This window comes from Lemur catta, chromosome 14 (assembly GCF_020740605.2).
Source record: "Lemur catta isolate mLemCat1 chromosome 14, mLemCat1.pri, whole genome shotgun sequence".
Taxonomy (NCBI): Eukaryota; Metazoa; Chordata; class Mammalia; order Primates; family Lemuridae; genus Lemur; species Lemur catta.
Genome location: NC_059141.1, coordinates 55,740,290 through 55,752,948, shown reverse-complemented (window position 1 = coordinate 55,752,948; position 12,659 = coordinate 55,740,290). Strand labels below are relative to the sequence as shown.

The following is a 12,659-nucleotide window of genomic DNA, read 5'->3' as shown; positions in this document are numbered from 1 at the left end:
CAACTCCTTTGTCTTGCAGAAAATCCATCATTTCTGGGAAAGGACTCAAAAGGTAAAGTAGTTACTTAAGGGAGAGGATTTTAAAAAAAAGATGTGTCCTTGAAATTTGTTCACTGGACTAGTTGCAGTTGTAAAATAGGCATCGTGATAGTACTTTCCTTAAAAGGTACTAAAAAGTCAATAAAAAATACACAAAAATGTTTAATAAAGTGGTCTGACACACAATAAATGTTCAATTAATAATTTATATGCTATTAGGGAATCATTTCCTTAACAGTCTAGTGCAGAAGAAGAGTTGGAACTTTAGCATTAGGCTTGTGCTCAGATTCTTACTATGCCACCTGCTAGCTGTGTGACCTTGGACAACTGTAAGTCTTAGCTTTCTCATCTGTGGAATAGGAAAAATTTTTACCTCATTAGATTGTTATGAGGATATGGAAAGAGATATATACATTATTTTTTAAATATACATAGTGTCTGATGTAAATATTCATTATATGCAATCTCCTCTCCTGTAGAGACTTTCTAGGCTTTCACTTTGCCGAGGATGATAAGTGACTTTTACATAAAACCATGTCCTCTCTTTCCTTTATGACACTCCTCAATGCCTGGTGAAGTCCTTTGGGCACAGAGAAAACTAAGTATATGTTGACAGTCTGTTTTTCTCATTTCATTTAAAGCTGAATTTTAGGCCAAAAATTGTTAAGAATCCCTATTCAGGATTATACTAGTTCTTGCATTCACCTGCATTCAAATTTGTGTATATATTTTATTATATATGCACTCATACAATAATAAATACTGGCTTTTTTTAAAAAGCCATGACAGATTGTATATTGGCTTTCTTAACCATTAAAATGCCCATTTTTCCGATTAAAAAGCAGAGGCACACATTCTTTGAAAACATATTAGCATAATAATTATATTAATTTGGAATAATAAGGTTGTATCAGTCAGGGTTCAACCACAGAAGCAGAACCAGTAGGAGATATATAGAGCGAGAATGAGATTAATTTATTGATCGATTGATTTCAAGGAATTGGCATGTGGAGACTGGCCAAGTAGTTCAGAAACCATAGGCAGGCAGCCAGGAAGAGGGGAACTATTACCCATAGGTGTAAATTTATTCTCTCTTTCAAGGAAACCTCATCTATGCTTTTAAGGCCTTTTACCTGATTCAGTCAGGCTCTTCCAGATAATCCAGGATACTTCCTTACTAGAAGGCAACTAATTAGTTATTTTAATTATATCTGAAAAATACCTTCAAAACAACACCTAGACTAGTGCTAGACTGAATAACTGGAGTCTGCAGCCAAGTCAAGTTGTCACATCAAGAAAGCCATCTCGGGAGATAAATTTTTTTGAAAAAAATAGTAAGTTCAGGGTATTTTGATCTTTATTTTCATGTATTGTGCTTATTATATCTTTTTTTTCCTTGAGAATCTGTTTAGTGCCTAGTATTTTGCTGAGTGTTGTAAAGGAAACAAGGATATCTTAAGTTTTTTCCAAATCTTAACATCTTAGAGTTCATTCAAACATTTTGTCAGAATTCATTTATTGAGGATTGCTAGAAGAGATAGAACTTGGATGATACATATGATTTAGATTGATGGAAATGGAGTGATTTTCCCTAAGCATTTATGTGTGGTGATGGTAGTATCAAGAGTATAACTAGACTATGAGGTTTCTAAAAGCTGGTATTGTTTGTTGTTTATCCTTGTATCACCATGGCCTGGCATCATACCTGGAAAAGTGTCCAACAATTGTTTGTTGTTTAGGTATGCAGATTAAGTAATGAACAAAAACATAACTTAAAACCTATCTGTGTTGAAGTGTCATCTGTCGTACGCTTTGGCATGTGATTGTACTTGAAATCAAAAGTACCGTATCTAAATTAGTGTTAAAAATCAATACAGTTCTTCTGGGAGGAGGCTTCTAAAATTAAAAAAAAAAAAAAAAAGAATCAGTACAGTCCCCAGTATTTAAATTGGAGAATGAAGTTTTCTATCACATCCTCCTCCCTTCCTCCAAAAGAATGTAAACCCCTTGAAAGTAATAATTATGCAGTTTTGTCTGCTCTTGAGCACTTTATTGCTTTGCATTGAAAAGATACCTAATAAATATTGCTTGATGAATTAATTAAAAACAGCATATACAAGAAATCCAAACTTAGTTTTATAATACATCTCCTCTGAGAATAAGAGAAACCAAAATATTTGAAATATATCATGTGATTGAATAAGGAACAGTAAACTGATTTTTCAGTGTTCCTGCTTTTGTGTATTTGAATGCTTATTTTGTCTTAAAATTTTATAGAATTTCTCTGCTTTGATATCTTTCAGTAAGCAAGACATCTTAATAGCTTTTCTGTAGAACAAGGCAAAGCGATTGAATATAAAGGAAAGCAGCTGTAGTTTTTGAATACAAATATTTGTTTGGGAATTAAAGCTTTAATAGATAAATGGCTTAAAGATTAATTAACTGTGCTATCTTTTACCTTCCTGTCTTATCTGTAGGTCATTGGTCTGTTAATATATAGAAATCACTTTATTTCCCACTGCATTTCCACTTCTAATTAAGTATTAGAACAATGCCCCCCAAAAGAAAAAAAAATCCTCAGCTTCCATTTTGTCATTCATGCTTTTAATATTTATAAGAATAATGGGCTCTACTGCTTATTTTTTTCATAATTAAGTGAATTTTGCCTGGGATTTTGTGAAAAAAGCAAAATAATAGTTCTTTTATATGATTTTTTAGTCAAGTAACGACATACAGAGATTTTGTTGTGAGGGGAGGGAGGGAGCAAAGCGTATTCTGCTCTGATGGCTTTTTAGTGATTTTATGACTAGAAAGATAAACATTGCCATATTTATATTAGCCAGTAAAATTGTCTGCAAACTAGGTAACGAAATGCAAAGCAGTATATTTACTTTTCCACTTTTTCCCAAAGAGACAATAAAAGCAGGGGTCCTGTGGAACAATTTGCTGTGTTCTTCCCTAAGAAGCACTGGTAGGTAGCTTTTATCAGATGATTACATAGTGAAAAATGCTAATGACGAAAGATGAGTATAATTTCTGTTCTTTGAGATGTGACTAAAAAGTTAGAAATGAAACCTATCTTTCTGAGGTGACATCCAGATTTGTGCTTCATTTTCATCAGATGACCTGATCCACTTTTGCCAGCAATTCAGAAAGAAAAGTGGGGGTGAGACAGTTAATATATAGCAAAGCTACTAAAGTGACTCTTTGAGTATTTCATTCCATCTGTCAAAGATTCATTGGGATTAAGAATTTGGCACAAATGGATGTAATTCATTCTGTTTTACAAAAAAGTGAATGATAGAACAAAACCATTCTAAAATGAAGGTGTAAAATGCCAGAAAGAATGAAAAGAAAACAAAAAATTTTATTTTTTGGAAACAATAGTAACATAACTCTAAATGTAAAACTAATGATAACATTAATGATTATTTGCTTACTTTTTCCTGTATTTGGTAGTTTGGGAAAGGGAGCTTGAAAGAACAAGAACTAATATATTGATGAAACATTTCATTAAATCACAACTTGGTAAGTAGAGTAAAATTTTAAAAAATTTCAATTGCTTGTTATGCTTGCTCATATTGGACCAGCTATAATTATTAATAATTTCTCAGAATATAGGCATGTTACACAAAACTTAAGCAATGTATAATAATGCATGAATAAAAGAAAGATATACCCTACCTTGAACAAATAGTAGTTATTTTAATAAATCTGCAACAAAGAAAATAGACTCAGTTAACAAGAAAATATGAAAGATATATTTTAGATAAAGGAATTTTGAATTTTCAGAGTAGCCTAGAATTTTAACTGAATTTGGGTTATGTCATTAGCCAGAATATGAAAATAAGCATTCATTCTACTCATCAACAGCTTCTATGGTACTGAATTTATGGTATTAACTTTGTGGTGCTGCCTTCAGAGCTCTCAATGATTTGCTGTTCCTGAGTGTTTTAAGTCAGTCTCTATTCAACATACATGAATGCAGTGGGAAGAGAGGAGATTAGGCATACAAGCTTTCTTTTTTATTTAAACATTATAAAACTATGAATTTATAAATAGAGATAGAAATCCAATCCTTTGGTTATATAGCAGGAAATACATAAATGGGAGCTTCATTTTGCTACAGAAACAGTAATAAGAATTATAGTCAGGTGTTTTTAAGAACAATTTCATGTGGCAAGTTAATTCTGGGTGAACATTTCCATGCTGGACTACCATATATACTTAGTGGTTATGACTAGATTGGCTCTTAAAGGATTCATAGTGAACAAGTAATAGATAAATTTCTGATTTGCTTCCTGCCACAGACTATTAAGACTTTTTACCACCTTTGAATGTTACTATTATCTCTAAAATTTTCAACAATGATTAGTCGTAGTAAACTCAAAAAAGGAAATGTATAGGTTTTACTATAATAAAAATTAGAACAACGTATAAATTCCATACTTTACAGATGTGTGCACTTAATCAGATGTACTAATTTACAAGTTGTCCTCATTTTGCAGTAATTTAATGTTTTGCTTATTTGAGCAAGCCATGATTTAACATACTGGCGTATGATAGTCTAATGGTGATAGAAGTACGTTGAACTGAAATTCAAGCAAATCCTTAAACCTTTTTTTTTTCCAGGCACATCCATGTGTTTATCCTTAAATCTTTTTTTAAAATCTCACAAACGAGATGATTTTTTTAAAGGGTCAAGAAGTTATTAGATTTTAAAAGTAGAAACACCAGATGTTTTATTGAATTTATTTTTATAAAAGTTTAATGAATGACTAATTTGCTCAACATTTAAGACAAAGATGCATTTCTGTAGGACTAAGAACATGCATGCCATCTCCTTGACAATGGCTCTAATTACCTCAGCTTGGACTGATCAATATTTGATCTTTTTCCCACAGTGCAAACATGTTGCTTTGACTTTGTCTCTTTCTCTTCCTTTTGGATAATTTGCAGCCATGTGAGAATGGTTCATTTTGTTGTTCTACCTGGCTTGGGGCCAGGGGTCTCTTATTAGTATAATGCAGTTCATTGATGTGAATTTGTTGATCTCCTGGGTAGTTTTTCACAAATTTAAGGCAATTAAAAGCTTTTATATGGCATTTCACTTGAAGTTATTAGTGGCCTTTCAGTGATTTTGCTTTTAAAAATTACTTCATCATTTTATGATTATTTCCTTTCCCTCTCTTTTCTCTCCCCTTCCCGTCCTATAAAATTCTACAAAAAAGGATGGAAACAATTATTTCATTTATTGATTCATGAAAAGTAATAATCTATAAACTTGCAATTCAATAACTTAATATTTTAATTAACACAATTTTTAAAGACTAATTAAATTTTTGGTTTTGTGTTTTCTAAGAACTGCTTTGTTTTCTGCATATGGATATTCCTGATAGAAACCATAATGAATTTGGAGAATAATGATAAAAATTGAATCTATAAATTATTTAGTAATTGCTAAAAAAACCTTTAAAGCACATGTTTTAGAAGCCTTTTTGCCAGCCAAAACTCTTTCTAAATTGGGGTTTTAATAATATCTTAAAATTTTCTCACAGCTAACAGATGTCCATGATACTGTTATTTCCTTAACTTTTGTAGTAAATGGACCTTTCTCTAGCATATCAGAAGATTGTTAAATAAAGGCCACTTAAGTTTTAAGGAATGCGACAGAATTGATTAGATAAATCTTTTAACTTCATTTATACATACTGGACATCACTGATACCATTTCATTATTTTTTTCCCTATTTTAAAAAAATTGTTTCAGTTTCCCTAGTGTTTGTCAGTGACATAGTTGCAATTACAGTACTTGATTCAGTTTGTTGCATTAGTGTGTTTGATTAAAGAAACTATCAGTAGAGTGGATTTGAGGTGACTAGGAAGAGTTTTAAAGTATTTCAATGAGTATATGAAATGTCATATTCATTTATGCAAACATTGGTGTTTTTATACTTTTTTATTTTAAAATATGTATAACAATAATAACAAGTATTTATTAGGAACTTAACTTCATTCTATATTACAGCAAGAATAGCATATTAGTTAAGAGGGTATGCCCTGGAGTTTAATAGCATATTAGTTAAGAGGGTGTGCTCTGGAGTCGATATAAATCCAAGTTTCACTACTTACCAGCTATGTGATCTCCTGCAGTTAACTTTTGAACCTCACTTTCTTCATCTGCAAAATGGAGTAGGGGAGGAAAAATATCTTTCCCTTTTATCCTTCTTTGTTCATAGCTGTGGCCCCTATAACAAAAAACATGCCGGGCGTGGTGACTCACGCCTGTAATCCTAGCACTCTGGGAGGCCGAGGCGGGAGGATTGCTCGAGGTCAGGAGTTCGAGGACCAGCCTGAGCAAGAGCAAGACCCCGTCTCTACTAAAAATAGAAAGAAATTATATGGACAGCTAAAAATATATATAGAAAAATTAGCCGGGCATGGTGGCACATGCCTGTAGTCCCAGCTACTCGGGACGCTGAGGCAGAAGGATTGCTTGAGCCCGGGAGTTTGAGGTTGCTGTGAGCTAGGCTGACGCCACGGCACTGTAGCCTGGGCAACAGAGTGAGACTCTGTCTCAAACAAAAAAAACAAAAAAACAGATCAACATAAAGAAAAGCATACAAATTTATTTAAAATATAAGTTATACATGAGCCTTCATAAGGAAATGAAGACCCAAAGAAGAAGTTAAACCCTGAACGTTTTTTGTAGTTGCTTTGATGAAGAGTGGCCAGTCATGAAGAATATAAGATAGGGCAAAGAATATGAAGAAAGTGTAGTAAACTGGGTGAAACGTAGCAAGGCCTATTTGTTTGATGCCTCTCTGTATCCCTTTGTCTTTGGAGATAAGGATATACCTTTATAGAGAGGGTCTTTTGACCTCCTTCAGGGAAATTCAGAAAATAGTTCCCAGGTTTTATGATCTGCTTCAGGGGAAAAGGATGGAGTAAGGTCAGAGAGACCTTCATCTTAAAATATTTGATATGCCAAGGTGCCCATATTTTGGGTTAGTGTGTCCTGAACCACAACAGTAGGAATGATGATAATATCTACCTCATAAGGATACAATGAGATAATATATGTAAAACATAAAGAACAGTACATGGCCCACAAGAAACACTCATTAGATGTTTGCTATAAAGATATTTTTATTATGTGCCAGGCTCTATGTTAAATTAGATATGTCTACATATAAGTTTGTTTATTCTAAAGTTTGCTTATATATCCCCCAATAAGTTTGTTTATTCTAAAGTTAATAAAGGAGATTCCAAGAGAGATATTGGATCCCAATAAAACAAAAACCTGTGCACACAAAAAAATAGTATCTTTGACAAACAGCTTATTTGGTATAAGAATGAAGACAGTTCTTTGTAACTCATTAGAATAGAACTATGTACAAAGCAACATCAGAATTTAGAAAAGGTAGTTACCCCTTGCATTTATGGTTGAGTTAAATTGAGTAAATAGCATCTGCCCATTCCTCGGCTGTTCAGGAATACCTTAGAGAGCTGACATTCTCATTTATATAAGAAGTAAAGTGGTTTGCTAATTCAACAATATAATCAGGAATCCAGGTTTGATTTCTTGACTCATAAGTTACCTTCATTCATATAGCATAGAAAATACTTAACTTTCTTTTTTTAAAATATTGATTCATCTAAATTAAATGTGTATTTCTGAAATGTTCTCTATCATAAGACACACAAAACTATTCTTCCTCTAAGCATATCTTTGAGGGAGAATTTAATGTAAATATCTTTTTGAATTCCAAGAAAGACTTCCTACCTGGTTTCTACCTGCCTTTCTTATTTGTCTTCCCACAGTGTTCTAGACATAGGGAGGTGAAAATATGAGAGAGTTGTTCTAGCAGAGGAGAATAAAACCTGAAAGAAGGTCAGTGTGGCTGGACATCTCCCTATGTCTAGTTAACTCTACAGTTTCATCAGATTTCATCTCAATCATCACTTCCTTCAGTTCCATCTATGTGCTATCCACAAATTCAACAACAAATAGTTAGTAAGTCCATGTTATATGCTAGATAACAGGTATACCATAGGAACGAAAGTTCCTGCTTCCAGGAAACCTTTCATTTAATGGTGGAAGGGGGAGGGTTTACTATAAAGAAATATACAGTATTTCGGGTGATAGTAAGTACTTTATTCTCTGCCTACTGGTCTACTGGAAAAAAGAAAACAAAAATAGTACTTTATTTTTTTATTTTTCATGTTCAAATGAAGATACAGATGATAAGTACTTTGTAGAAGACTAAATAAGGGAAATCTGTTAGAGGATGACTGACAAGGGTTAGGGGCTGTTCCCTTTTAAACAGGGTACTCATGGAAGATCTCTTTAAGGAAGGCACTGTTGACAGAGACAGAAATTAAGTGAGGCAGCAAGTCACATATATATTTTTGATACCAGTATTGCAGGTAGGGGGGACATGGTACAGCATGCTTGATGTTTTTGAGGAGTAGGAAGTCTTTGTGATGAGAGGGATAGGAATGGGTATGTGTGAGGGAGAGAATGTTTTGTAGCCCTAAAATGAATGGTTAGCATGTAACATATAATCAGTAAGTACTTGTTGAATGACAAGTACTTGAAACAAGTACTTGAATACTTGAAACATTGACTATATCTTCTTGCATATAAAACTAGGGGTAATTTTTAAAATTTTGCATTAGATTTATCCTTCACGTTTACCACACCACATCCCAATTGGAAGTTATCTTTCTTTTCTGTCTTTCAGGAATGGGTCCTCTGAGACTTACTCCAAAGAAAAGTTGTACATTACCGTTCAGTTTGGCTTTGGATATTTTATTATTCCCCTATAGCTCTAGTAAAGTGATGCAGATCCAGTTTGGTACAGGCCATTCTCTTCACCATACCTGTACTGCCAGCTCGCTTGTCTCATCCCCAAAAACAAATATAAGTAAATGGTTTTCGTTTCCATACCACTTCCTTCTGAAATAGTATTCATCTGCCTTACCTTTAGGACTAGCCCATATAGCTACCTAGTTGTTTTTCCCTTACCAAAGAGTTCTTTTGATCAGTTAAGGTTCATTATGGGAAAGAACAGGAAATAATTCACCAAAACTTGACTAAAATATTTTTAACATACACATACATACCCTACCTTAACATATGGTGAAAAGCAATTTTTCCTAAATTATATTCCATGAAAAAACATTTTGCTTCCAAATTAGTTGGCAAATATTCGGATAGGAAAAAATTGAACAGATTTCTTTACTGTGGAATAAAACCCCTTTTTCACAGAACGTCTTTTTACATTTCAAGGGGCACTAGAGTTCAACAGGATATAGTTTGGAAAACAGAAATTCAAAAAAAAATCAGCTCTGTGTAGTCAAAAGTCAGACATTTTCACTGCTAAAATAAGGCATTTTTTTCCTCCTTGCTTAATTGCCATACCAACTTTTATTGGTTCTTTCCTGTCTCCCAGTGATTTAAAATAGAAAAAGTATCCAAATATGTTCACACCCACACCCAGCCCCATGATCACATAATTATACTGACACTTTAAGAAGTAGAAGCCACCCTACTTTGTTTTCAAATTAAAGATTTGGGTTTGGAAGTTTGTTTCTGTTTCTGGCTATCTAACTGTTCTACTGTGAAAGAGCACCTGCTCTTGAGGACTCCTTGAGCATTATTCTCCCAAGCTTACCACAAATAAGGCATTTTTTCATTAAAAAATAAACACCAAAAATCTGTTTTGATACCTCTGTGTACCAAAAGGTCCTTTTGACATAAACTGTGTAATACTAATAGACACACACAGACAGACCACAGATTAACTCGTTTTGGTTACAGAGGGTGGGAGTGGAAGTTGGAACTTGTTTTATTTTTGTGCTTATGAGTCTGTTATTCTGCAAGTATGAAATTTCAGACATTAGCAGATCCAATTTGTGGGTTTTCTATTTCTTACATACACACATGCATATATGTTTAGTATTGTTGCTTTAAAAAGTGTCATAAATCTAAAAAGATTGTAGTTTTTTCAGATGTTCATTAACTTCATTAGTTTTTTATAATGCAAATGATGGAGACATATTGAAGGATACTTCAGTTTTTTCTAAAATTTCAGTTATTTTATATTCAATATAAATGGTTTTATCTCTCTTTCAGATTATTCAATTTACTTTGACCCTCATCATGCACAACTTAAATACTCAGCTGCAAACTACTGTAATATAAGCAAAATTGTCCCTAATAAACATGAAATCTGCAAGGTTTTTTTTGGTTTGTGTTCTTTCCTTTGTGAAGTTGTTCCTAAAGGTTGACAGGACATGATGTGGATGTTCTAGTAAAGTGTTTCTTTTATTCCATGAATTACAAACAGCTTAAGAAAATGTTTAAAATAAAACTATAACGATTAGTCTTGGTAGTCTCCATTTGACTGAGAATGTCTTTGTCAGAAATTATGTCATCACAATGGACTGTTAACCAGGAAGTTCTGTCTAGCTGATGAATGAATAAGGAGTACTGAGTTTCTAATAAAAGACGCTATTGTAATATACTGCTGATGGGGGTTGCCAGTTTTTTGCTTTTAAATTTGCAGGATATCTTCTGTGGTTAAAGTAAAGAAGACTTAGAGTAAGTCCTTAGAGTAAACCAACTATAAACTTGAGAAACCAGAAATAGAAAAAAAAAATTTTTTTTGACAGTGCCTTTAAGTTCCCAGTTTCTCTTGGTTCAGCTGCTAGACATTTGTTCCTTTGCCTCAAAAACTGTTAGCAGAAAACAATAAATATACTTTCTGCTTTACTCAGCTAAGATCTGATTTTATCTGCATATCGATTCTATTTTAAAACTTTCTTACCTTCTTAGTCTGAATGGCTAATGTAGCCTGATATTATAATTATCAGAACAAAGGCTTTGATTATTTTGGCAAGGAAAACTCTGGCAATACTATTGTCAGTTTAATTAGTTGTTTCATTGTGATTTAAAATGTATGGCATAAGAGATATATCTCTGACCCTTCCCTATCTCAATGTTAATACTATTTTTTTAATATTTCCCAATATAATAGCATGACATGTTGCAAACACATATTCCCTTTATAACTGAAATGGAGCTTTACACTTAGTCGGTATTCAACATAATTGATCAGTTGAAATTCATACATTTTGTAGGCTAAATATAACTCTCCTGCTGTTTACTTCGTTAGCTAGATTTATCTTAACAAGCACTAGATTTTATAAAAATTAATAGTAAATTCAGTATGCATATCTTCTATAGTAAACTTAGAAAAAATATTTTTGTAACAGTGCTCCCCAAATTTTAGTTTCCTGACTAACAGCACATCTTATCTGTACTAGGATTTTATTGTACAATAATGACAGCATTTTCATGTGCTGTATTATAGCCAGTTAACTACAAATAAATGAGTATTTAAAATGGAAAATGAAATTGTCCTGTTGCCTGAAATATCTAAACTCAGGTTTTATTACAGGTTGCATATGGTATCTGTTAGAACTTTGAATCTATGGTGGTTGTTGAATTATTATGTGGATTAACTGTTACATTTGAAAGTTCTTTAAAAGCATATGTCTGTTTCAAATCTTATACAAATTTCTTGCAGGTTTTGAGAACAATCTAATCCCTTTTTTATATGTCTTTTTTGTTTGTTATTTTGTTTTTGTATCAGAGCACTGAGTTCTAAGCAGCAGAAAATTTAGAATATTGCTTTGGATAGTTTTATGATATTAATAGATTTTTTTAATTAGATAAAATCTCTAAATTATTGACCTATTTCAGGGAACATGGAAAAAATTAATCGGAAAAATTTGGAGACATAATATAGAATATTAAGGAAAAAATCTTTTACTCTGACACTCTCAGGAAAGTTAAAACCTGCTTCTAGGACAGGGGTGAGGAAACTTCAGCCTTAAGGCCACATGTGGCCTTCTGGGTCCTTAAGTGCAGCCTTTTGACTGAATTTAAATTATTCAGAACAAACCCTTCTATTTTTATTAATATATTTTTCTCGTCTTTTATGTTTTTATTTTATTTTTAAAATGAACATATTTAAAATACCAAAGAATAAAATAAGTTTCAATGAAATAATCCTCCAAGATTGACCGGCACAATTAGAACATGAGTAAGCCATAAAGGCTAAAGTGACTGCTACTATGCTCATGATTTATTTCTAACTTCCCCCACCTGACTAGCGCCACTGCCGCAGAAGGCTGGTTGTTGAGAGTTTATGGGGGTGGAGTATGCCCCTCTGTTCTTAGCTTTTGACAGCAGTGCACTGTGTTTCTGTTTGAAGTGGAATTTGTGCACAGTTGCACAGCTCAACAGTATTTTTAGTTGTCTGCTTAACAGCCCATCATGTCAAAAAAGACCAAGAGAATGCCAACGGAAGAAAACAGATTTTTTTAATTAGTATTGAACATTGCAATATTATCTTGTTTCTGCTAAAGATAAGATGATTTGCTTGCTTTGTGATACTGTAATATCAACCTTAAAGAAATTCAGTGGTCATCAGCATTATAATACTCATAAGGACCACAGCTATTTTAAATTAGAGGGAGAGGTACAAAAAGTTGTATTGCAGAAAGTAAAACATGAAAAGCACAAGCAAAGACAATTCTTTCAAGCA

General features: G+C 32.9%; 1 protein-coding gene and 1 long non-coding RNA gene across 3 annotated transcripts in view; both read left to right on the top strand.

Annotated features, from left to right (window-relative positions):
- ADK (adenosine kinase) overlaps positions 1-12,659 on the top strand; it is a 497,861-nt gene that overhangs the window by 270,151 nt on the left and 215,051 nt on the right. The gene's annotated exons all lie outside the window — the stretch shown is intronic.
- On the top strand, positions 2,951-10,276 carry LOC123650281. Its single transcript, XR_006739316.1, has 3 exons — positions 2,951-3,010; positions 7,872-8,056; positions 10,181-10,276. It is a non-coding gene; the product is annotated as an uncharacterized LOC123650281 (long non-coding RNA).